Below are 26,895 nucleotides of genomic sequence, written 5' to 3' on the forward strand. Positions count from 1 at the left end.
TGCCCAGCACGGTCTGAGACTCCTGGGCTCAAGGGATTCTCCCACCTCAGCCTCCCAGTGTTGGGATAAAAGGCATGAGCCACTTTGCATAGCCATGAACAATTTTTTTTTTTTTTAACTTTTAAGTTCAGGGGTACAAGTCCACGTTTGCTACATACGTAAAAGGAAGGGTTTGTTGTACAGCTTATTTCATCATTCAGATAGTAAGCCTAGTACCCATTAGTTATTTTTCCTAATCCTCTCCTTCCTCCCACCCTCCAGCTTCTGAAAGGTCCTGGTGTGTATTGTTCTTCTCTATGTGTCCGTGAGTTCTCATCAAAAGAAAATGTGGTACGTATGCGCCGTGGAACACTATGTATCCATAAAAAGAACAAGATCATGTCCTTTGCAGGCACATGGATGGAGCTGGAGTATCCTTAGCATACTAACAGAGGAACAGTGAACCATTCTCGATTAGAGATTTAACTGTTGAAAAAGAAAGAGGTGTTTTTTCTTTTTTCTTTTTTTTTCTTGAGACAGAGTCTTGCTCTGTCACCTAGGCTGAAGTGTAGTGGCTTGATCTCGGGTCACTGCAACCTCCGCCATCTGGGTTCAAGTGATTCTCCTGCCTCAACCTCCCCAGCAGCTGGGATTACTGGCGTGCAGCACCACGCCCAGCTAATTTTTGTATTTGTAGTAGAGACAGGGTTTCGCCATGTTGACCAGGCTGGTCTAGAACTCCTGACCACAGGTGATCTGCCCGCCTTGGCCTTCCAAAGTGCTGGGATTACAGGTGGGAGCCACCGCGCCTGGTCGAAGATAGAGTTTTTATACTTAACATTAAATCTAACAGAAAAACTGGCAAATGCTTCACTCTGGCTAATGGATGGCACTTTCTAAACTGTCCCCACTGTTTTTTTAATCAACTGTATACAAGTCATGCCCTGTTGGATCCACAAATTCTATAACTTATTTGCTCATTTATGTATTAATGACTGGAACAAATGAAGCACTTTATAAATGATTATTTGAAGATCTGGTGGACTTTATAGAAGAAAATGGATGTCATTTGAATCCCACACCATCATGACAGATTTGGAATTGGGCATGGTCAAGGATATTTAAAGTGGAGTTCAAAGTGTTACCAATAACATTCGTTTTTTTTCCATTCAGCCCAATGCATTTGGCAGAAAATGCAGATGGGTGTATGAGCCACACAAATACCAAAACAATGAAAACCTTAGCTTAAAATTGTGTCATTTGCCTGCATTGGAATTCCTTCCAGCTGATGACATTCTAGGAACTTTCAAAGCTTCATTTGCCTGAAGAAGCCACCCAACTTACTGACTGGTTTAAAATGTTTATGTGCTTGGCAAAATAAAAAGACACTCATGCAATGGCACTGCTATCCAATCACCAGCATTGTTTCTGTCAAACCTGTGCTCTGTATGAGTGCAAAGCAGAATGGATTTCTGTGTGTCCCCAAACAACATAGGCATGGAAAAACTTCACAGAGAATGTATATGTTGGTGTATATAAAATCATAATAGAATTTCAAAAAAAGCAATCCCAACTAGAAAATGAATGTAAATGTATTCTGTAAGGAGAGCACTGTACTAAAAGACTAAAAAAATAAAAGCAGCTATTCATCATGATGCAAAACTTCAAAATAGAATTGGTGATCATGAAAGTTGTTCAGGTCTTAGGGATTTTGTGGAATTGCCCATGATCTATCCCTGTAATACACTTATTTTCGTATGTAGAATTTTCTTTTCAGTTTTTAAGGTTTAAGTTTTTCTCCCACTATTTTAAATGGTTAGCATTTTTGTTTGTTTGTTTGTTCTTTGAGACAGGATTTCATTCTGTCACCCAGAATGCAGTGGCACCACCAAGTTCCCACTGTAGCCTTGACCTCCTGTGCTTAAGCAATCTTCCCACCTCAGCCTCCCAAGTAGCTGGAACTACAGGTACGCACTACCACATCTGGCTAATTTTTCATTAATTTTATTGTTTTAGAGACAAGGTCTTGTTATGTTGCCTAGGCTGGTCTCTAACTCCTGGGCTCAAACCGTCCTCCTGCCTTGGCCGCCCAAAGCATTGGAAATTGCAAGCATGAACCCGTTTTTTATTATTTTTAATTTTTTTTAGCAATTCACAATGCTATGTATTTCATCTTTGCATCATTTCCAATACTGGAGGTATAAATTATGTAGAGGCTTTTAGAGAGTTTTAACTTGTTTTATGCAATTTTCTCAAATTTGACTCTGGAAAAGTGTCTTATCACAATATTGACTTTGTGCGTAAGCACTGTGTGTGTGTGTACATAAAAACATTGAAACATTCTCAATAAATGAAGATATGTCCTTTTTGTACATGTGCATTTTTGAAAGATAAAACTTCTCAAGATCTAGACTCTTCAGATGATGGCGTATATGATTGTGATCCATCATGGTTATGGATGATGCCATCAAAAGATCTTTACGTTGTTTATCACATTTCATATCAGTCATCCGAATATAGCTGGATGCACATGATTACCAACCATAGTGATATACATTTACATAATTTGCTTTTCGACCTATTTCTTTATGAATATGATTTGTCTGCTCATAACTTATACCCATGTGACTTTCATTTGCATAACTGAATCTCTATGCTTACAAAAATATAAAGTTATTGTTGCCTATTTTATTGTGTAAAATGGCCTATGAAGAGTTCTGTCGTTTTATGTTTCCCAAATAAATCCCTTTTAAAAATTAAAATAAAGATATTTTAAATAATTCTTATTAATTTTTCTACCATGATATTTTCAGAATTTTGATCTTTTGGAATTTCAACATTGGGAATTACAGTATTGAGGACTGTGTCTTTTGGGAGTATCATGGGCTCCCATAAAATCCAGAACTGGCCATAAAGGAAAGAATCAATATTTTCATGTATGATTGTTTCAGTTGTAAAGTTATATTGAGGGGAGGCGGGACTCAAACACTGGAACAAATTGAGGACTACCTAAAACAGTGCCAGGTTGTAAGCAGCTTTCTATAAGACACACCCACCAGTGTGCCACATCAGTTTACCATTGCCATGGCAATGCCCAGGAGTTACTGCCCCTTTCCATGGCAACGGTCCCATGACCTGAAGTTTACCACCCTTTCTCTAGTGATTTCTGCATAAACTGCCTCTTATTCTACATGTAATTAAAAGTAGGTATAAGTATGACTGCAAAGTTGCCCTAGACTGCCACGTGCAGCAAACTTGCTATGGGGTAGCCCTAGTCTGCAGGAGCAGTCATGGAGCTGTAACATGGCCAGAGCTGTAACGCCCCTGAAGCTTAACACTGCTGCTTCAAAAAAGCTCTTTTCTTTTACCACTGGCTCACCCTTGAATTATTTACTGAGCAAAGCCAAGAACCTCCATGTGGTTAAGCTCCACTTTGGGGTTCACCTGCCCTGCACTAGTATAAACTTTTGGAGATTAATTTGGCAGTGTCAGCCTTGAAATATTTATATTTCCTCTGTTCCAGCAATTACACTTTTTGAAATATGTCTGACAGAATACTTCAGTTTCTCCCATTCATCACATAATTTCAACAAAGCATCCAGATTATGATCATTTGGTTATGAGTGTGTCTAAGCGTTTTTATAGTTTTAAGTGTAATTCTATTCAATTATTGATATGGCAACACTGAAAAAAGGTCAACTCCACTTACAGAGTTGTTCCTGGACCTTACTAAATTACTGAAAACTTGTCCTATACACTCCCATGGCAGTAAAAAATTTAAATAAACTGTGTATGGCATTTTAATACGTACTAAAGTTATAATTTCATTTATGTAGATGATCAAATGTCCATATACTAATTATGTGTCTTATATTGTATTTTAAAAGAATGTCAAAGGAAACAGAAAAAAGACACAAAAATAGGCTTTGTAGCACATGAAGAGACCTTCCACTTTCTTGAAGAGCCACAAACTCAAAGATTTTAATGGGACAAAAGTATCTACTCCTAGAAAGTATAACAGTTCTTCAGGTTTCAATATTTTTTTTTCTATCTAATTTAGGCTTTCTAAAGAGAATCTGGAAAGAAAATGAAAGCTTAAACCATTCATTATGAATAAAAAGAATCATGATTTTGAAATCATAACATGCTATACATTAAGAAGTAGTTCCTTGAAAATTCTCAATATAACAGTCTCTCAGTGTTCATTGTATTTCGCTCCAGAATTTCCATATTTTAATACAGACTGAAAATCTGAATTCTTTCAAAAAGAGTCAAAAATCTCATTTCATTTTTGTGGTCCTTCATTAACAATCCTATGCATAATTTTTCCAAGTTTTCTATAGGTGTGGAGCAATGTGCAGAATGCCTTGATTTTCTTTAATGTTAGGATTGATTTTTCCCTTTAGTGATACAGTAAAAGCTTATTATTATATAAAACTATTTATTAATTCTGTTAATCTATTAAGCAGAATATATTTTATTTTGTTTAAAATCTCTTAATTTCACTAGGCTGAAACATAGAGTTCCATTCCCTTACTCCCTTTTCACCACCCCCTCCAATAATGAAGCTTTAACAGCTTCCTCTCAGCTTCCTTTGTGCTGTTTGCCACTACAGCTATTTATGACACTTCAAGCAATGGCAAGAAGGAAACACACTATTTAAGCTCAGGCACCAACTGTTCTCATTCTGAAAATATTAGCAGTGAAAGTCATTCAGCTGGGAGCCCATACTGGTTTCTAACCTTGATCTTATTTATTATGACACCAATATGCTCTTGTCAAAAGAAAAACAACCTATATTTTATATATTTAAAAAGGTCCAGTTCAGATGCTTTTGGATCCATGCTGGGCTCTCTATCACAGATTTTATTTTATTTTTAAATAATCCTTACAGCTTTGCAGTCTTGGGATTTATTATTATACAAATAAAATATAAGGGTTTTTTATAGTAGAATCTGAAAACTAATACATCATTTCTATTTTATCATCTCATATTTGTAATTTTCTATGTGATCATATTATTTAGCAGCTTCAGTATACTTCCTAATCAAGATCACAAAAATTACTTTTGTCATATGCTTAAAATTTCACACGGTTACACTATATTTTCTTTCTCTAAACATTATTTATTGCACTTATAGCTTTCAAACTTATTTGAGTATTGCAGTTAAAAAACAAACCTTCCACATGTGTCATGAAACACATCCCCAAAATTCTATATTCTAGGGATTAGCAATCATTCACATTTATTACATAATTAACTGAGAAGCTTATGATTTTGTTTTATTGCACTATGATCTCAAGCATTCCACAAAGATATTTTCATTTCACAAAGTAATTCAATTCCGGATTACGATGTTTGGTACCTAACTGGTATTTCTTTAGCTATCATTTAATTTCTTCACACTTAAACAAATTCCGACCTGTTTTGGGTTATGCAATGTTGTACCATCTTTGTTCTCTTAATACTGTTACGAAGCACATTACCTTGGAGGTAATGTCTATATTCCACATTCAAATGGAAGATAAATTTAGTTATTAGTGTTGTTACTTTGAGGGCCATAGGGAAGGAAAATGTGTTATAACATATGAGTGGCCTCAGTTATTATTTTAAATGCTCTGTATTACAAAAATTGTGTCTATTTTTGTCCATCATGGTTTTAAATCTCCACAGCAATAATCTTGTAATAAAACTTAACCTTTCTCCATCTTTTTCTTATTGCATAGATAGCTATAGTATGGTAATAAAATCCCAAAAAACTAAAGAATACTGAAGAATGTTAGACTAAAATTTTGTAGTTACATTACCTGAATGATAAATATTCTTATAAGAAGTTATTTTAATTATCATACCACAAAAATGTTTATTTAAATTAAAAAATTCTTAAATTACCCAATAAATGAATCAATATATATATTTTTTTGAGACAGAGTCTCACTCTGTCACCCAGGCTGGAGTGCAGTGGCATGATCTCGGCTCACTGCAACCTGTGCCTCCTTGGTCCAAGCAATTCTCATGCCTCAGCTTCCCGAGCAGCTGGGATTACAGGCATGCACTACAATTTCCAGATAATCTTTTGTATTTTTAGTAGAGATGGGGTTTCACCATTTTGCCCAGGCTGGTCTTGAACTCCTGAACTCAGGCAATCCACCCGCCTCAGCCTCCCAAAGTGCTAGAATTAAAGGCGTGAGTCACGGTGCCTGGCTAAATGAATCAGTTTTAATTTTAATATTATTCATTTAGAAAGTATATTACTGATCACAATTTTATTTTATTATTATGAAAAATTAAGGAAATAAAATTTTAAAATCAAACATTTTGAAACAAATCAAGATTGGACAATTCTGTGTTTTGGAATAAGGCGTAAGATTCAACTTCTACATCTGTAAAATGAGATTATATACACTTAAGTGGAATTTTGTGACAGTCAAATATAACTATTTGTAAAGTACACATATCAAGTGGGCAGATGTAGTCCTCTGTCCTCTCTCTCTTGCTAAGTTCATCAGGTCCGTTTAGTTTGGAAAGAATCTTTAGCTTAGGAAGCTTCAGTCGTTACTTCAAATGCTCCATTTTACAAAAATAGTGCATATTTTTGTCTATCAATAGCTCTGTGACTTACTGATTCCTTCAAAAATGTTTATTTTTCATTATGTTCAAAGGATAATGCAGACACAAAGTGAAAATGCAAATCAGGCCATCACAGGTTCTTACAACCAATGGGAGAAGAGATTTAACCTGAATGGAAGCAGAATGTGACTTCTCGGAAGAGATGGCATAAAATCTATGTCTTTAAGGGCAAATAGACTTTTCAGTGGAAAATACGATCTAGAAAAAAAAGTATTACAAATAGAATAAATAATATTGGAGAAGCCTAGAGTTTTAAAGAATGTGATAAATCTGGGGAACATGAGAAATGTCCTACGGATATTGCCAAGGTAAGGAGAAATCAATGATAGGAGACAAAGTGATACTGAAATATTGAGGCTATTTGGAGGAGGCCAAGGGAAGGGGCTTGGATTGCAGCCTGGAAGTTAATGCAAGTTTAAATAGGAAAGGACAAATTCATGTATGATTTGTAGGAAAAACTCTGTTGAGTATGCAGACAAACTGAAACACAAAAAGACTTATTCCTTTCATCTCACTCTATATCGGCTGTTCTGACTTCCTAAAATAACTAATTACAATCCTGATCATTTTAAAATGTAACAAATATGCCATAAAATAACAGGTAATTCTTGAATATGTAACTAGTGCTAACCATTGTCCTAAAAACCATACATTTTAAAATGTAATTGTTACAACAAATATTTGAAATGGGAATTACTGCATACTTATATAATTACTATATACTTATTTTGCAGTTGAAATTGAAGCACAAAGTTTAAGTATCTTGTTCTAGGTCTCATAACTACGAACCGGAATTAGGTAATGATTTTAGGTGTTTACATAATTCTTAAGAATGCTACCTCTTTGGAAACCTTACGCATGCTAAGTATATTTTTTTTTTTTTTTTTTTTTTTTTGAGACGGAGTCTCCCTCTGCGGCCCAGGCTGGAGTGCAGTGGCCGGATCTCAGCTCACTGCAAGCTCCGCCTCCCGGGTTCCCGCCATTCTCCTGCCTCAGCCTCCCGAGTAGTTGGGACTACAGGCGCCCACCACCGCGCCTGGCTAGTTTTTTGTATTTTTTAGTAGAGACGGGGTTTCACCGTGTTAGCCAGGATGGTCTCAATCTCCTGACCTCGTGATCCGCCCGTCTCGGCCTCCCAAAGTGCTGGGATTACAGGCTTCAGCCACCGCGCCCGGCCTGCTAAGTATATTTTAAAACATCTATGTTCAACAAAAATTCTGAATAACTTTAATTTTAAATATCTGTTAGGTTATACTGGAGGTATTTATTTATCTGAACAGATAATTATTCTGTGAAACTTGCATTGATATTACCGCTTTATATTTATACTTTCAGTTATGGTGTAAAATAACAAAGTTATTTTCCTATATTCTAAGAAACAAGTTTAGATTTAACTGAAAAGTAAATTTAATTTTTTTCTTTTTAAATTCTATGTAATTCAACAATACATAATGTTGGTAGGTTTTGATTATTTTTCCATTGCCATGTTGATCTTCATTTTTATTGGCTTATTATGTTAATTATGTATAAATAAATGATATTAACCTTTTGGAACATATGCTGCTAGTATTTTCCTTGATTTATAATTTTGCTATTTATAATTTTAATTAATACACATAAAGTATTTGTAAATGAAGTCAGAGGGATAAACTTTTGCTATTGACTTTTGTGTCTTTCATTTTGTGTTTTAAAAATACCAATCACGATCCCAAAGCATATGGATATTAAGCTCTATTTATCTCAGTAACAATGATACAGTTAATATTAACTCATTCTTACACCATTTGAACAATTCATCTGTTTTCTAATGATTCACCCCATTACCCATCTAACTCTTCTTAGTTCATAATATAGAGCCTGCTCATCAATACTTTCTCTTCTTCTTTTCCCATTCCTCTAATGTAACAACCAATGTACATCCTTCTATTGAACGGTATAAAGTATGTTTTATCCATGTTGAAATTCTTACAGCGTTAAATATTGTTATTAACAAAATCATATTAAAATCCTTTAATTTTTACATATATATTAACTTCATGAATACATTACAAAACATTGGAAGGCAGAAATTTTGATGAGCTATTCTATAATCTCATAGTCAAGCACATAGACTTTGTTCCGGACTCCCTGATTCTGCAAGCTGGCCCTGCAGCAAAGTGGCTGTGCAACTTATTTAACCTCTCCCTGCTCCTGGTTTCTTAGCTGATAACTAGAAAAATAATAACGCAATATTAAATGAATCAGTACATGTGAATCTTTAAGAAGACTTTTTGGCATACTGTAAACACTATGTAAAAATTAGCTATCACTAGATTTGATATAAATTGCAAGCTTTTAGTAACCTATTTAATTTATTGCAGTACAAAATACAACTTTATTCAGTGACTAAAACCTATGTGGAAGCTTCAAAGTTTTTTCTTCCAAAATTCAGACACAAAGAATTTTGAAAAATACACACAGACTTGCTACTAAGGTCAATAACAAGGCAAGGATGTCCACTTACTGCTTCTTTTCAACATCATACTGGAAGCCCTCACTAATCCGATAAGACAAGACATATAGTTACAGAGATTGGAAAGAAAGAAAACTGTCTTCAGATGTAGACAACATTATTATCTATGTAGAAAATATAAAAGAATAGTCAAAAGACTCCTGAAACTAATAAGTGATTATAGCAAGGTTGCAGGGTACATGATTAATATACAAAAGCCAACTGCTTTCCTATTTACTGGAAATGAACAAGTGCAATTTAAGAATAAAAATAAAATACCATTTACTTTTGTACTTCTCCAAAATAAATACTTATGTATATATAAGTTTAAAGAAATGTACCAGATCTATACGAAGAAAACTACATAACTCTGATAAAATACATTACAGAAAAACTAAATAAGTGGAGAGCTATTCCATGTGAATGGATAGGACAACTCAATATTGTTAAGATGTCAGTTCTTCTCAACTTGATTGAGTGCCATCCCAATAGAAATCGTAGCAGGCTCTTTGTGGGTTTCACAAACTGATTCTTCAGCTTGTATTGAGAGACAAAAGAGGAAAAATAGATGGCAGATTATTAAAGGAGCACAAAGTTGGAAGACTGGCAATACCTAACTTTAAGATTAATTATTAAACTAAAGTAATCATGACAGTGTGGAGCTGGTGAAAGAATGGACAAATATATCAATGGAACATAATATCCCAGAAATGAAACCATACAAATATCATCAACTGATCTCTGACAATGAAGCAAAAGTAATAAAAGTGATGAAAGGGTAATCTTTTCAATAAACAGTGATGGAAAAACTAGACCTTCAAACACAAAAATAGTAATCTAGACACAGATCATACACCTTTCACAAAAATTACCTCTAGATGTATCTTTCATACACCCAAATGTAAAACACAAGACAATAAAACTCCTAGAGGATAGCACAGAGAAACTCTATCAGTTGTGGCATGGCAGTGACTTTTTAGAAACTACTCCAAAAGCATGCTCCATGAAAAAAAAAAAAATCGATTATTTAGATTTCATTAAAATTAAACATTTATGCTCTGCAATTAAAAATATCAAGGGATGACTCCAGCTTTGTTATTTTTGCTTAGGATTGTCTTGGCCATACAGGCTCTTTTTTGGTTTCATATGAAATTTAAAGTAGTTTTTTCTAATTATGTGAAGAAAGTCCATGGTAGCTTGATGGGGATAGCACTGAATCTATAAGTTACTTTGGGCAGTATGGCCATTTTCACGATATTGTTTCTTCCTATCCATAAGCATGGTATGTTCTTCCATTTGTTTGTGTCCTCTCTTATTTCCTTGAGCAGTGGTTTGTAGTTCTCCTTGAAGAAGTCCTTCACATCCCTTGTAAGTTGTATTCCTAGGTATTTTATTCTCTTTGTAGCAATTGTGAATGGGAGTTCACTCATGATTTGGTTCTCTGTTTGTCTATTATTGGTGTATAGGAATGCTTGTGATTTTTGCACATTGACTTTGTATCCTCAGACTTTGCTGAAGTTGCTTATCAGCTTAAGGATATCTGGGGCTGAGGCGATGGGGTGTTCTAAATATACAATCACGTCATCTGCAAACAGAGACAATTTGCCTTCCTCTCTTCCTATTTGAATACGCTTTCTTTCTTTCTCTTGCCTGATTGCCCTGGCCAGAACTTCCAATACTATGTTGAATAGGAGTGGTGAGAGAGGGCATCCTTGTCTTGTGCCGGTTTTCAAAGGGAATGCTTCCAGCTTTTGCCCATTCAGTATGATATTGGCTGTGGATTTGTTATAAATAGCTCTTATTATTTTGAGATACATTCTATCAATACCTAGTTTATTGAAAGTTTTTAGGATGAAGGGATGTTGAATTTTGTCGAAAGCCTTTTCTGCACCTATTTAGATAATCACGTGGTTTTTGTCATTGGTTTTGTTTATGTGATGGATTACATTTATTGATTTGCATATGTTGAACCAGCCCTGCATCCCAGGGATGAAGCCAACTTGATCGTGGCTTCAAACTATACCACAAGGCTACAGTAACCACAAAAACATGGTACTGGTACCAAAACAGATATATGGACCAATGGAACAGAACAGAGGCCTCAGAAATAATGCCACACATCTACAACCATCTGATCTTTGACTAACCTGACAAAAACAAGCAATAGGGAAAGGATTCCCTATTTAATAAATGGTGTTGGGAAAACTATCTAGCCATATGCAGATAACTGGAACTGGACCTCTTCCTTATGCCTTATACAAAAATTAACTCATGATAGATTAAAGACTTACATGTAAGACCTAAAACGATAAAAACCCTAGAAGAAAACCTAGGCAATACCATTCAGGACATAGGCATGGGCAAAGACTTCATGACTAAAACACCAAAAGCAATGGCATCACAAGCCAAAATTGACAAATGGGATCTAATAAAGCTAAAGAATTTCTGCACAGCAAAAGAAACTACCATCAGAATGAACAGGCAACCTAAAGAATAGGAGAAAATTTTTGCAATCTATCCATCTGACAAAGGGCTAGTATCCAGAATCTGCAAAGAACTTAAACAAATTTACAAGAAGAAACAAACAACACCATCAAAAAGTGGGCTAAGGATATGAACAGACACTTCTCAAAAGAAGACATTTATGTGGGCAACAAACAGATGAAAAAAAGCTCATCACTGGTCATTAGAGAAATGCAAATTAAAGGCACAATGACATATCATCTCATGCCAGTTAGAATGGTGATCATTAAAAAGTCAGAAAACAACAGATGCTGGAGAGGATATGAAGAAATAACACTTTTACACTGTCGGTGGGAGTGTAAATTAGTTCAACCATTGTGGAAGACTGTGTGGAAATTCCTCAAGGATCTAGAAACAGAATTACCATTTGACCCACAATCCCATTACTGGGTATATACCCAAAGGATTTTAAATCACTCTATTGTGAAGACACATGTACACGTATGTTTACTGCAGCTCTGTTCACAATAGCAGAGACTTGGAACCAACCCAAATGCCCACTAATGATAGATCGGATGAAGAAAATCTGGGACATAGCCATAAAAAAGGGTGAGTTCATGTCCTTTGCAGGAACATGGATGAAGCTCAACAAACTAACATGGTAGCAGAAAACCAAACACTGCATGTTCTCACTCACAAGCGGGAGTTGAACAATGAGAACACATGGACACAGGGAGGGGAATATCACACACCAGGGCCTGTCACAGAGTTGAGGGCTAGGGGAGGGATAGCATTAGAAGAAATACCTAATGAGATGACACGTTGATGGGTGCAGGAGCCACCATGGCACATGTTTACCTATGTAACAAACCTGCACGTTCTGCACAGGTATCCCAGAACTTAAAGTATAATAACAAAAAAAAAATTTAAAAAAAAAAATAGAAAATGTCAAGGGAATGAGAACACAAGCCAAAGACATGGGGATGTTAGCCAGCAGAGAGGCTCTTCCTTGCTGCCTAGTTCTGTGTGTTTTGATGCAGTTGGTCAGTAGTGTTCTGTGGTACAGGGGAAGAGAGTGATGACTCCCTCACATAGTCCGCTTCTGTGCCTTGGAGGAACCTCCTCCGATTACTGACTCCGTGCCTGGGTTTATTTTGCTAGGTTTTCTGGTCCACAGGGTTCACTAAGGCAGAGGCTGGCTGGCAGACAAGACATATCCTTACCCGTTGGGTGCTGGGAGGGAGACACATGCCTGCTCCTCAACCAGCCTGCAAAACTGGGCACCTCACCTCTCAGTGACCTGAGAGTTAGGGCTCCACTCTGCCTGAGTACTGCCCAAGCCAACAAGTCCTGGTTGGCTGGGATCTGCAGGGGTGTTGTGGGTGGGGATCACCTCATCTGCTGTCCGGGTGCTTCCCAGGAGAACACAGGGTTGCGCATGCAAATAGAATTGAGGCAGAAACGAGACTGCTGGGCTGGAAGCTCTAGTGAGTGTGGTCCATTTGGCTGCTACAGGCGGGGGTGCGTGGAGCTGTCCACCCTGCCCTCTGCGTATTTCCCAGGGCAATAGGAGGCTGTGCAGCTCAGCAGATTTCAGGGAGAATTAAGGCCCTTGGGCTGGAAGCTCTAGAAGGCGTGGCCTGCTTGGCTAGGAGAGGTGGGGTTGGTCAGAGTCACCCCTTCCTGCTATCCAGGGGTTTCCTGGGACAAGAGGCGACACCTGCCGGTTGAACTCACTCAGGAGCAGGAAAGCGGAGCTGGAAGCTCCTGCGGCCGTTGCCTGACTGCCTCACTATCTGCTCTCTGGCCAGGTATTTCCTGGAACAACAAGTGGTTGCGCCCGCCAGCTAAGTTCAGGCATACGGGGCTGCTGGGCTGGACGCTGGCGCTGAACCCTGTGCATGTGCAGGGTGGAGGGGTGGCGGGTGGCTGGGGGCTGGAGGGAGGGGAGCAATGCGACTGCCCCTGGGCACTGTGACTGCAGTCTCTACTGGGGAGATGGCACTGGTGCCTCTGTTCCTGGGTCCAAGGCTTATGGAGGTCCCCTTGGACTCGAGAGCTGCCTCTACAACATTTCCAGCGGCTCTCTGCCTCAGTTTAGAAGCTGGTGGGAGGGTGCGGGGAGGCCAGCGGGGGAAGGGGGGCGGCGGTGGGGGTCTTCCGTTCGCAGACTCACACAGGATCCCGCGGAGAGCGTGAATCCCCTCACGGGCCCCTTACTCACCCTTTCTTGTGTCGGGGAGCATCTCCCAGCTCCGCGTTTATCCCAGACAGGCTGCTGCCCAGCTGCACGCCTCTCTGCTCTCTCTGTCTGCTTGCTGCCTTGCTGGAGTCCGACATGGTTGCTTAGACATCAGCTTGTGGGGTCAGTGTGCGCCAGGCCTTTGTCTCCTCTCTGTGAGAGCAGCGCCCAGGAGCTGCTTCTAGTCCGCCATCTTGACTCAACCCCTCTTAATCGCTCTTCCTGTGTCTCCGGCTTTTAGAACTAAAGCAGTTATAAGAATACAGACGTATTCCACTCAGTCGGAGTGTTTATAAAGGTGTTTATTTTATTTATTTATTTATTTATTTATTTATTTATGTAATCCCTGCAGGATAATTCTAAGTTGGTTTACTATACTTATCCAATGCATTTGTCTTTTCTTTGGTACCTTTTCTCCATGTAGTTTTGTTTGAGGTAAAAGACAGACCCTCCCGGTTTTGAGGTAAAGCAAACCTTGAAAAGAAATTATTTTAAAACTGCAGACTTCAAGCTGGTATGGAAAAAAAATATCTTGTTTTTAAATTACACTACTAAAGATTTAGATTTCTTTTTTGTGTGATGGAGTATCTCTCTGTCGCCCAATTGCCAATAAATATATATACCAGGGAAGCATGCAGCACATCAAATGTAGTTAATATAGCATCCATAAACTTTTGCTTAGATGAAAAAAAACATTTAAGAATAACTTGATTATTTGAACAAGTCATAACATCAAATAACTAAATGGAAAAACCTGGGCTGTGTTTAAAAAGAATACATGTTGGGCTGGGCGCGATGGTTCAGACATGTTATCCCAGCACTTTGGGAGGCAGAGGCAGGTGGATTGCATGGGCCCAGGAGTTTGAGACCAGCCCGGGCAAAATGGCAAGACCCTGTCTCTACAAAACTTACAAGAATTAGCCAGCATTATGACACATGCCTCTAGTCCTGGCTACTCAGGTGGCTACTCAGGAGGCTGAGGTGTGAGAACTGCTTGAGCCTGGGAGGTGGAGGTTACAGTGAGCAAAGATGGCACCACTGCACTCTAGCCTGGGTGTCAGAATGAGACCCTGTCTCAAAAAACAGAAAAGAAAAGAGAGGGAAGGGAGGGAGGGAGGGAGAAAAGAAGGAAGGAAGGGCATACATGTATGCTTTGTAAATTATGCTTTTTAAAAACAAACTATTAAAACTTTTGCAACTATCTAGAAATTTTAGGAAAACATACATATATATACCCTGTATTCAACACTACTCTAAACAGTAGTTTTACATCAGAGAACAATATAGACAGAAGTTTCTACATTTACACAGCTTACATTATTGCAGGAGGTAAATAATAATACACGTAATTGTTGACTACACTTTATAATGTGCTAGAAAATGTTAAGTATTACGTCGTTGAAGTACTTGCATCTTTATTTTCCAGTATTTTACTCAAGAGACAGCTGTATATATGTTACTCCAATGGGCAATGCCTTTATTGTTTTTCAGTTGGAAGTTCTTATTCTATTGGACTATTTTTTAATTATATGAGCAACAGAAAATTCATCTGAAAACACAATCTAATTATTGTAGTTATTTTTGAAAGGCAGTATTTGTTTTACAGTCTAAGGAGCATCAGTTTAAATCTTATGAATATAATATAATGAGATGTAAAATCTGGAAATTTTTTTACACTACACAATTTTTCTATATTCAACAAAATATATTATGCCTTTATTAGAACACTATTACTTGCACATATTCAATACAATGTAGTTATTATTTTTGTATTTCCTTTTCCCCAGCGATATTAAGCACCATTCTATGTCTCAGCAACATACTTATGTTTGAATGGAGTTCGTGAAAAGTAAGAGGAAATAGGGTGGAAATGAACCACTACCTGCTGATCATACTTCATTTATCTGTTTGGTGTTATGAAGATTTAAGATTCTTCAACTTAACCTCATTTCCACTATCTAGAGACATTAAGACTATTTTGCACAAAGTTGAATAACCACACACTTGATTACTTCACCAGAAATATTAAACAATGACAATCTGGAGGTGTACAAATAATGCCACTCCATAATTATTGAACTGAGATTCGTGTTATAATGCAAATAATAAGATTATATCCTCAGTTAAATTATATAAAACATGGTAACCTCCAAAAAATGTCACCATATCCACTCATATCACTAGTTTGAAAATATGTGTTTTCAATTTGATTACACAGAATATATTTTATTATAAAAATAAGTAATAAATTATCCTACAGAAAGGAATATTTTATTATTGGCACAGAGTCATCTACACAGTCAAGGAATACTACTTCATTAGTACTTAGTCATCAAATGGTTTTTGTTATTTAAAACTTCCTTGAAAATGCAATGCATTTGCTACAAAGTTTTACTAAGTTATTTATATATATATCACCATCCACTTTTCTGTATGTTCTTTAGGCACTCTGTGCTATATGCAAATGGAACACATTTTTCTCTCTGGATATTTGATTCTTTCTACTGTGGTAGACAGACCCTAAGGTTTTCAATCTCTTGGTGTTAAAAGCCTTTGTGTAATCCCCTTCTTTAGAATGTGAGCTAGACTTGTGACTTGCTTATAAACAATAGAATATGACACACATAAAGCAGTGTCACACCTGTGATTACATTACACTGTGTAAAACTGTTCTGCTAGCTCTCATTGTCCTGTTTGGTCTTTAAGAAGCAAATTGAGATGTTTTGGTGAGGGTCTGCTTATGAAAAAGGTTATGTGGCAGAAAAGATAAATGGCTAAGCACTAAAGGTGGCCTCCATTTGGCAACCTTCCTGGATCCAGAGCGCTCAGCCATAGAGCTTCAAGAAAACAAATTCTACTGACAGCCTACATGAGCTTGGAAGTGAGTTATTTTGCCATTTGAGACTCCAGATAAGTGACACCCTTGATAGCAGATTGTAAGACCCATGGTATTTTTCTGTATTATGAATATATAGTTACCACTGCTTCAACAATTTGCTGTTTTTAGAATCCTGCTGAACACATAAACAATATTATTCTTATTTGTGGCTAATGAGCAAGAATATCTATAGTACAGTCAAATAGGTGTGTACTTGTTGAGTCAAAAGACATTAATTTGAATAGATATCATCAAAATAGTCTCCCCAAATTAGGATTTAATTTATCCTTTTATCATAGTGCAAAGAATTCATGGTCCAAAGGAGATTTAACCTCCACAACCTCCCTAAGAACTCAAAGCTAGCACTGCCAACAGACAATGGATTTTAGAGACTGCCCTAGATTCATTGCCAGTGTTGTCTCTGAAAATGAGATTTAGAGCATGACACATATGACACACCATTCATCTGCATGATTCATTGTCCTTCAAATAGCTCCATTTGGGGTGGGTTTATTTGATTGACAAAATATCATAGGTTTGTTGTTGAATTACAAGTAAAGTTAGTAAAGTGAATATCTACCCTGACTTGTTTCTTTAGTAAATTGTACTGCAATGTTGTATATGCCCAAAATATAAAGTTCACCAAAAAAAAATGAGGCAAATGTCCACCTTATATTAATTTATTCATTTATCTACCAAAGCAATTCTAAACCTGTTCTAGTACGTTAGTTATATATATAGACTTAGGTATGCCCCAGAGTATTACTGAATATACATATGTATGTGTGTATGAATATATGCATATATATGTGTAAATGTGTGCACGTGTCTTATTCCAACTTCTACTGGTATGACAATACCACAGACTGTGTAATTTATAAAAAATAGAAGTTTATTTGGGTCCTGATTTTGAAGCCTGGGAAATCCTAGAATATAACACTGTCATCTGTCAAGGGTCAAGCCATGGTAGAAGGTGGGATGTTGGAAGTGAGTATGTGAGACAAAGAGTGGAAGTTGGGTGAAACTCAGTCTTTTCATTAGGAGGCCACTCCAGTAATACCTAACTCACTTCCACAATACTGGCATTAATACATACATGAAGGCTCCACCCTATGAAAGAAACATTCAAACCATAGCAGTATATATATATATGCACATATATGTGTGTGTGTGTGTGTGTGGTTGTGTGTATACATACACACACACATATATTTGAATGAAGTCACAACAATTAAAAAGAATTGTGCCATTTACAGATAAAGAAGTTTAAAAAATAACAAGTCAGGGGGACAATGAACTTACTTTTGGATATGTGCCCAACCCGTTCAAGTGAAAATGCCTGCATGAACTTGAATTAAGTTTCATGAATATAAAATTCATGAGAGAAAAAGGCTTAAGAAATTTATTTTTGATTTATGAACTTGATACTGTAGTTACAATTGATTAAAGTGAAGTAAAAAGAGTATTGTGGATATATATTGACTAAGAAAACTGCAAATATTAAACATGGTAAGGGAAGGGGGAAGGACAGGAAACCTGGAAAAAGAGGTAGAGATTTAAACAAAGTTTAAAAAACAACTAGTGTTAAAAATTATCAGCAAAGTACAATTATATGACAGGAAAATTTCCATTTTTGAAATTTGTAAGATATCAGATATTGTATTAGTCTGTTTTCACACTGCTATAAAGAACTACCTGAAACTGGGTAATTTATGAAAAAAGAGGTTTAATTGGCTCACCATTCCACAGGCTTAACAGGAAGCATGACTGAGAGGCCTCAGGAAACTTACAATCATGGTGGAAGGCAGAGGGGAAGCAAGCACCTTCTTCACATGGTGGCAGGAGAGACAGAGAGAGAACCATGGGGAAGTTCCACGCAGTTTTAAACCATCAGGTCTCGTGAGACTGAACTCACTATCACAAGAACAGCATGGCGAAATCTGCCCACATAGTGCAATCACTTCCCACGAGATCCCTCCCCCAACATTGGGAGTTACAATTCAACATGAGATTTGGATGGGGACACAGAGCCAAACCATATCAGAGATATGTGCAAGAACAGTTTGAAGAGAATTAAAAGGCCAAGAACAATGCATTGAAAAGTTACTGTGCCTGCGGAAGTAAAGGAGGCAAGCATAAAGCAGTCTTTCTAGAAGTGCGCATGAGAGGATTAGCAGGGAATTAGAAAAGGTGCCAGACCAAGGGGAGGATAGCTTATTTGTTTTTCTGTATTTTGAAAAGTGATACTCTTGCATAATTCCTATGCTTAGACCAAAGTGTCCATAGGCAGAGTGAAATTAAAGGCAAAAATAGATTCACATGTGGAGAAAGGACCTGCTAGAAATGAGAAGACAAATGTTGCAGGTGTATATATAAAGAGGGAAAAGAAACTTCCTGTTTCGGGGGAAACTTCACAGAAAAAAAAAAATTATATATATTTTTAAAGCCCACACTTTCTGAGTTCAGAATGGAAATAGAAAATGACACTCTGACAGACAAAAAGGCGTGCCTGCCCAGAGATATAGAGAACATGCCAAACTTCACGTAGGGCTGCAATATGGTTTGGATATTTATCCCCTCCAAACCTCATGTTGAAATGTCATCCCCAGTATTAGAGATGGGACCTAGTGGGAGGTGTGTAGGTCATGGGGATGCGTCACTCATGAGACTTGACGCTATCCTCACAATAATGAGGGAGTTCTTACTCGGAGTTCACGTGCAATCTCATTGTTTAAAAGAGTGTGGCACCTCCCCACTCTCACTCTTGCTCCCCTTCTTGCCATGTGACACAGTGGCTCTCTCTTTACTTTCTGTCATGATTATAAGCTCCCTGACACCCTCACCCAAAGCTGAGCAGACGCCAGCCCTATTCTTGTAGAAGTCTGCAGAACGTGAGCCAATTAAATGATTTTTCTTTATAAATTTCCCAGTCTCAGTATTTGTTTATAGTAACACAAATGGAATAACACAGCTATTTTGTATTTTTATTTCTTTGGACATAACTCCTTTGTATTTACCCTTTTTCATTTTTTTCTCCTGAAGAACTTTTATTTACTACATAAAATAGACACAGGCATTATCTTCTCAGAAAAAAATCCTTCTCTTTTTTTGGTAACATATTAAGTAAGATAGATCCCACTCCATATTTGTTCTCCCTTTCACAATGCTGTATATATCTACTGATACATGTATATATTTTTGTATATATAACTATCTATATTTTGAAAAATATTTTGAAAAAATATTATGGAAGTTCCACAAAAAAGAAAAATAGAATTACCATCTAATCCAGCAACCCCATTTTTGGGTATATTCAAATGAATTGAAATAAGTATGGTGAAGAGATGTTTACACTCCTATATTCACTCCAGTATTACTCACAGTAGGCAATATTTGGGAGAAACGTCAGTATCCATCAGCAGATAAATACATTTAAAAATGTGATACACACAGATACACGTACACGCACACAGAGAGAGAGAGAGAAAGAGAGAGACATAGAGAGAATGGAATACTATTAAGCTTTTAAGGTTTGCAAAAAAATAAGCAAATCTGGAGGATATTAGGCTAAGTAAAATAAGCCAGACACAGAAAAACAATTATCACATGATCTCACTTATATGCAGAATTAAAAATTTGAACTCATAAATTAACAGAGTAGATTTGTGGTTACCAGAGCTTGGGGGATGGGGAGGACATTGATGGGAAAAGGGGAAATTTTGTTCAAAAGACACAAATTTCAGTTACATGAGAGGAATAACTTCTGATGATCTATTGCACAGTGAATTAACTAGAGTTAATAGTTACGTATTATATATTTCAGAGTTGCTGAGAGTAGATTTTAAAGTTTCCTCACTGCAAAGAAATGATAAGTATGTGAGATAATGAATATGCTAAATTTGTTAGTCTGATATGGTTATTCCCTAGTGCATCAAATTATTGAAGCATCACATGCTACATTGTAAATAAGTAAAATCATTTCTCGTTAATTAAAAGTAAAATTTTTTTAAATGTGAAAACTGCTTGAACCTTCAATGCTTTGCAGCCCACATTGTAGAAATAATGTAAGGTATTATTCATATTACCGATAGGTGTTATCTAACTTGTGTATATATTTTACTCCGGGAGAAAGACATTTACCAGTAGAAAAAACAACACCGGATTTGGGAAGACTTCAACCTCTTCACTCCCCAACCTCCACTCCCTTCAGAGGTAGAATTTTTCTGAAAGGATCAGGAGAATGTATTTTCTCTGAAAAATTTTCTCAGAGAAGTATACCAAGAATGTTTGCTCCTTATACTCTACCTAGCCATCATCTACCACAGTCATTCATCTGGACTTCAAGTCTGGCCTGCTGGGGTGTAGGTCATCACATCTACACCGGGCCACTATCAAGATCCAAAATGTGCTAAAACTTAAAGTCACTGCTATATTTGGTAGCAATCCAAAGTGGACCAAAACATTCCCTAAGTAATGCCAAGGTCAAAAAGATGATGTCGATATGTCAAATTTTGATCTCTGTGAGTGGGTACTACTAAATAGAGAGTTGTTATAAGTAGGATAAGAGAAGAGCTGTTGGTTGTTTCATCAAAGCAAAGAATATTAAGGAAATTAAAGTAAGCTATCAACAAGGACATGTCCTGTTTAATTTGTAATGTTTTCCTCAAATATGTTAAGTGTTATCCTCTCCCTAAAAGAAGAAAGGACCCTGCCTCTTTATAAAATTTATAGGATGGTACAATACAAGGCTAAAAAATGTCCTAGTAGACCTGTTTTTTAAAAAATATTAATGTGCCACTTTAGGCAGAAGGAACATGATCCTGGAGGGAAGCATAAGTACGCAGACAGAAATAAAGAACAATAGGGATGGTAACAATACAAGTAAATCAATATTAACTTAAGAAGAAAAGAACCAGGTAAGCGCCCATAAGTGTTAAATGTATAGAGAAATAAAAATAATTTTTAAAATCACATAAATGGTGAGAGAAGTAAACTGTTTTAAGGTCATAATATTATATGACAAGTTGTAAATTTTCTTATTTATACATGGGTATAATATGTCAAGAATTCATGTTGCTGGGATGATAGAGTAGTTAAAAAATGTATATTGATAGTAACATAGGAAAAATTGGAATTTAAAAAATCTTGGTTAATCCCAAAGGAGGTAATATAGTAAAGAAAATAAAAGAGTTGAGAGAAACAGTAAAGGAAAACAGTATACATAAACTCAAATATAAGAAAGGAAACAATGTATGTCAACAAACAAAATATTTCAATTAAAAGGCAAAAATTATCTTTTCTACTTTTAACTTCAATTTAAAAACACACACATGGTAAGTGAAGGGAAAAGGGCAGGAAACCTGGAAAAAGAGGTAGAGATTTAAACAAAGTTTAAAAAACAACTAATAGTGTTAAATATTATCAGCAAAGTAAAATTATATGACAGGAAAATTTCCGTTTTTGAAATTTGTATGCTATTGGATATTGTATTAGTCTGTTTGTTTTCACACTGCTGGAAAGAACTACCTGAAACTGAGTAATTTATGAAGAAAGAGGTTTAACTGACTCACAGTTCCACAGGCTTAACAAGAAGCATGACTGAGAGGCCCCAGGAAACTTACAATCATGGTGGAAGGCAGAGGGGAAGCAAGCACCTTCTTCACATGGTAGCAAGAGAGAGAGAGAATGAAGAGGAAGTTCCACACGGTTTTAAACCATCATATCTCATGAGATTGAACTCACTATCGTGAGAACAGCATGGTGAAATCTGCCCTCATAATGCAATCACTTCCCACCAGGTCCCTCCCCAACACTGGGAGACACATTTCAACACACAATTTGGATGGGGCCACAGAGCCAAACCATATCAGATATATGTGCAAGAACCGTTTGAAAACAATAAAAAGGCCAAGAACAATCCATTCAAAAGTTACTGTATCTGCGGAAGTAAAGGAGGCAAGCATAAAGCAATCTTTCTAGAAGTGCACATGAGAGGATTAGCAGGGAGGAAGAAAAGGTGCCAGACCAAGGGGAGGATAGCTTATTTGTTTTTTTGTATTTTGAAAAGTGATACTGTATAATAATTCATATGTTTAGAATAAAGTGTCCATAGGCAGAGTGAACTTAAAGGCAAAAATAGATTCACATGTGGAGAAAGGACCCGCTAGAAATGAGAAGAGAAATGTTGCAGGTGTGTATATAAAAGGACAAGAGATTTCTCGTTTCGCAGGAAACTTCACAGAAAAAAAAATTATATATATATTTAATGGCCACAGCTTCTGAGCTGAGACAGAGCCTGTAATCCCAGCATTTTGGGAGGCCAAGGCGAGTGGATCACGAGGTCAGGAGATCGAGACCAGCCTGGCCAATATGGTGAAACCTGTCTCAACTAAAAATGCCAAAAACTAGCCAGGCATGGTGGCATGCACCTGTAATCCCAGCTACTCAGGAGGCTGAGGCAGGAGAATCGCTCGTACCCAGTTGGCGGAGGTTGCAGTGAGCTGAGATGGCACCACTGCACTCCAGCCTAGGCAATAGAGGGAGATTCCATCTCAAACAAAACAAAACAAAAAAGACAACACTGAGGTCTATTGGAGGGTGGAGGGCAAAAGATGGGAGGAGGGAGAGGATCGGGAAAAATAACCAACGGGTTCTAGGTTTAATACCTGGATGTAACAATCTGTTTTCACACTGATATTTAATATAAAGAAATACCCAAGACTGGATAATTTATAAAAGAAAGATGTTTAATTGACTCACAGTTCCACATGACTGGGGAGGCCTCAGGAAACTTATAATCACAGTGGAAGTTGAAGAGCAAGCAAGGACCTTCTTCACATGGTAGCAGAAGAGAGAAGTGTAAGCAGGGGAAATGACAGATGCTTATAAAACCATCATTTCTCATGAGAACTCACTCATTATCACAAGAACAGCATGGAGAAAACCATCCCCATGATCCAATCACCTCTCTTCCTCAAGATGTGGGGATTACAGGTCCCTCCCTTGACACATGGGAATTACAATTCAAGATGAAATTTGGGTGGGGACACAGAGCCAAACCATATCACTGGGTGATGAAATAATCTGTACAACAAACCCCTATGACTCAAGTTTACTATGTAACAGACCTGCACATGTACCCCTGGAAAGTTAAAAGAAAGTAATAAATACATAAAAAAAAATGTAACCTCTCCATTATTCTCAACAAATATCATCTTTCTAATGATTTGTTGTTTATTCTTTTTGCTATGTGGATTTCCAAAGATATGATAAAAAGATTTATAAAAGATACAGTAACATGATATATTTTTAATGACAAGTGATACTGATATTCAAAGGTTTTCACTCACAGTAGACTCAAAATAATAAGAATTCAATTTCTTGGAACTATGCAGATTCCAGTTTCCCACAAGAAAATGCAATTTTTACTATGAGGCTTGCACCATGCATGATGATCTCACTTTGGCCTGTCTCTCAGTCACTGCACGCTTGAGATTCTGGCCATGTTACCTACTCATCACACATAAGTAACTGGCATAAGTAAAATAATCCTGACACAGTACTGAAAATTTACTGTGTGCCTGGAAGAATCAAAGGTCAATATCTTTGTCAGGCCATCCCTGAGCAAAACCAGATTCAACCCTGCTGGGGATTTATTCTGTTAAGCTTTCTCATTATCTTTTTCTAGGCTCTGCCTTGAATCATTGACCAACTCTTTGGTGCTCATGCTTTGTCTGACTTATCAAATACCTTTAACAAAGCCTGTTAACTTTATCCCTAACCATATTTTAAACCTACACTTTTATTTTGTGGAATTAAAGTAATTTAGTTCTTCTAAGTATGGACCACTTGCTGATTTCTTGTTCCTGGAATCTACTCTATATCCTCCATCCTCTGTTTTGCTGCCAGAGTATTCTTGGTTACACAAGTTCTATTCATCATATTTCATCCTAACTTGTCTCACATTATCTTTTTGTCTGGAAAATAAATTTTAAAATTCTTTTTTCCTGAATATGGTTCTCTTCATATCCGCTTTCAGTCTGCTTTCCCATTTTTTCATTTTTACTTCTCACTATACTCCATCTTACCGATGATCTGTATGAATTTGTGTGAAATCGAATACATTTCCTTTGTTAGTTAGAAATCAGCTGATGTTGGCAGACCGCGCTGGGTTGCCGCCGCCGCTGCCGCCATCGTGCCAGCCCCTCGGGTCTCCGTGAGGCCGGGTGACGCTCCAGAATGGGAGACAAGCCAATTTGGGAGCAGATTGGATCCAGCTTCATTCAACATTACTACCAGTTATTTGATAATGATAGAACCCAACTAGGCGCAATTTACATTGACGCGTCATGCCTTACGTGGGAAGGACAACAGTTCCAGGGGAAAGCTGCCATTGTGGAGAAGTTGTCTAGCCTTCCGTTCCAGAAAATCCAGCACAGCATCACCGCGCAGGACCATTAGCCCACTCCAGATAGCTGCATCATCAGCATGGTTGTGGGCCAGCTTAAGGCGGATGAAGACCCCATCATGGGGTTCCACCAGATGTTCCTATTAAAGAACATCAACGATGCTTGGGTTTGCACCAATGACATGTTCAGGCTCGCCCTGCACAACTTCGGCTGACCTCCTCTCAACTAGGCACTCACGCTGTTTCCTCCTCCCTCCTCTTCCCAATACTATTCCCACTCCTCCAGATGCTCCAAATATCATGCACAAATGAGCAGGGCCGCGGCGGGAGTGGGCGCAGTGCGCTGCTGCCACCGAGGTGTTGTGCATGATGTTTGGACACTAGACTAGTTGCATCTGATGGGAGAAATTTGTGTTGTACCAGCGCATGCCTTGGAAAGACTTAAGTAATGCAAAAGGTTGTCCTTTTTTTTTTTTTTTTTTTTTTTTTTTTTAATCTACTGACAAGTTGCTCTAGTAACCCAAAGAAGTGAAGGAGAAAGCAGCTGCCTCACCGCCCAGACATTGATTTGTTCAGATGTTTCAATGCCTCATGATACAATAAAACCACAAAAATTTTCTTAAAAAAAAAAAAAAAAAAAAAAAAAAATCAGCTGATGTTGTAACAAATTACCTTTCCAATATTAGTATTTTAACACACAGTTTATTTCTGACTCATATAACTATAATGGGTATTTATCACACCATTATTTACTAAGCAGAGGCATCATGCAATCAAGATCGTTCCATAATGGAGTTCTGCTATTTTCTATGGCTTCAGAGTCTTTCTATTCCAGAAAGACCATGGAGAGGAGTAGGAGGGAAGTTTTACACAAGGGGCTGGAAATGGCCCCAGGATAAAACCCAGTAATATGGACACATCCAACTGCTACAGAGGCTGGAGTATACTTTTGCTGGGTACCAAGGAAGAAAAAGAATGCGGTATCTGTGAACACATTGCTTTTTTTTTTTTTTTTTTTTTTTAAACACAATGCCATGTTCCTATTTTCTTTCCATGAAATACCCTTCTTTAATCTTCTCTTGATATTTTAGTATCATTCAACACTCTACTTTTTTTTTAATTCATTTATTTTTTATTATTATTATACTTTAAGTTCTAGGGTACATGTGCATAATGTGCAGGTTTGTTACATATGTATACTTGTGCCATGTTGGTGTGCTGCACCCATCAACTCGTCAGCACCCATCAACTCGTCATTTACATCAGGTATAACTCCCAATGCAATCCCTCCCCCCTCCCCCCTCCCCATGATAGGTCCTGGTGTGTGATGTTCCCCTTCCCGAGTCCAAGTGATCTCATTGTTCAGTTCCCACCTATGAGTGAGAACATGCAGTGCTTGGTTTTCTGTTCTTGTGATAGTTTGCTAAGAATGATGGTTTCCAGCTGCATCCATGTCCCTACAAAGGACACAAACTCATCCTTTTTGATGGCTGCATAGTATTCCATGGTGTATATGTGCCACTCTATCATTTTCATCAAGCTTATCTTTGAGTGCCTTTTATCTTCCCTAGTAAATAGCGTTATTCCTTAGGTAAAGTATTGCCAGGCTTTAATTCCTCAGATCATTTACTCTATTTATTTACATGTAGTAGATATAAAATAAAAATATTTATTGAATTTGTTAATTATTATTTATTCCTCCCTAGAACCAGAATTTTGCAGGCATACCAGAGATATGTTTGTTTCAACTAATTATTTTTATATGCTTGTTAACACCAAAATAATTAGTAAAGGCAACAAATAT

The 26,895-nt window shown here is 37.2% G+C and overlaps 1 long non-coding RNA gene and 1 pseudogene across 2 annotated transcripts; both read left to right on the forward strand.

Moving 5' to 3' along the window:
* Positions 1-13,794: 13,794 nt before the first annotated feature.
* Positions 13,795-21,290, forward strand: LOC126949614 (uncharacterized). The gene is made up of 3 exons (XR_007723863.1): positions 13,795-14,104; positions 15,594-15,655; positions 20,994-21,290. It is a non-coding gene; the product is annotated as an uncharacterized LOC126949614 (long non-coding RNA).
* Positions 21,291-24,832: 3,542 nt separating this feature from the next.
* Positions 24,833-25,714, forward strand: LOC126949613 (nuclear transport factor 2-like; annotated as a pseudogene). Its single transcript, XR_007723862.1, has one exon. The product of XR_007723862.1 is annotated as a nuclear transport factor 2-like (transcript).
* Positions 25,715-26,895: the final 1,181 nt, after the last annotated feature.

The sequence above is a fragment of the Macaca thibetana genome, chromosome 3 (assembly GCF_024542745.1).
Source record: "Macaca thibetana thibetana isolate TM-01 chromosome 3, ASM2454274v1, whole genome shotgun sequence".
In the NCBI taxonomy this organism is placed as follows: Eukaryota; Metazoa; Chordata; class Mammalia; order Primates; family Cercopithecidae; genus Macaca; species Macaca thibetana.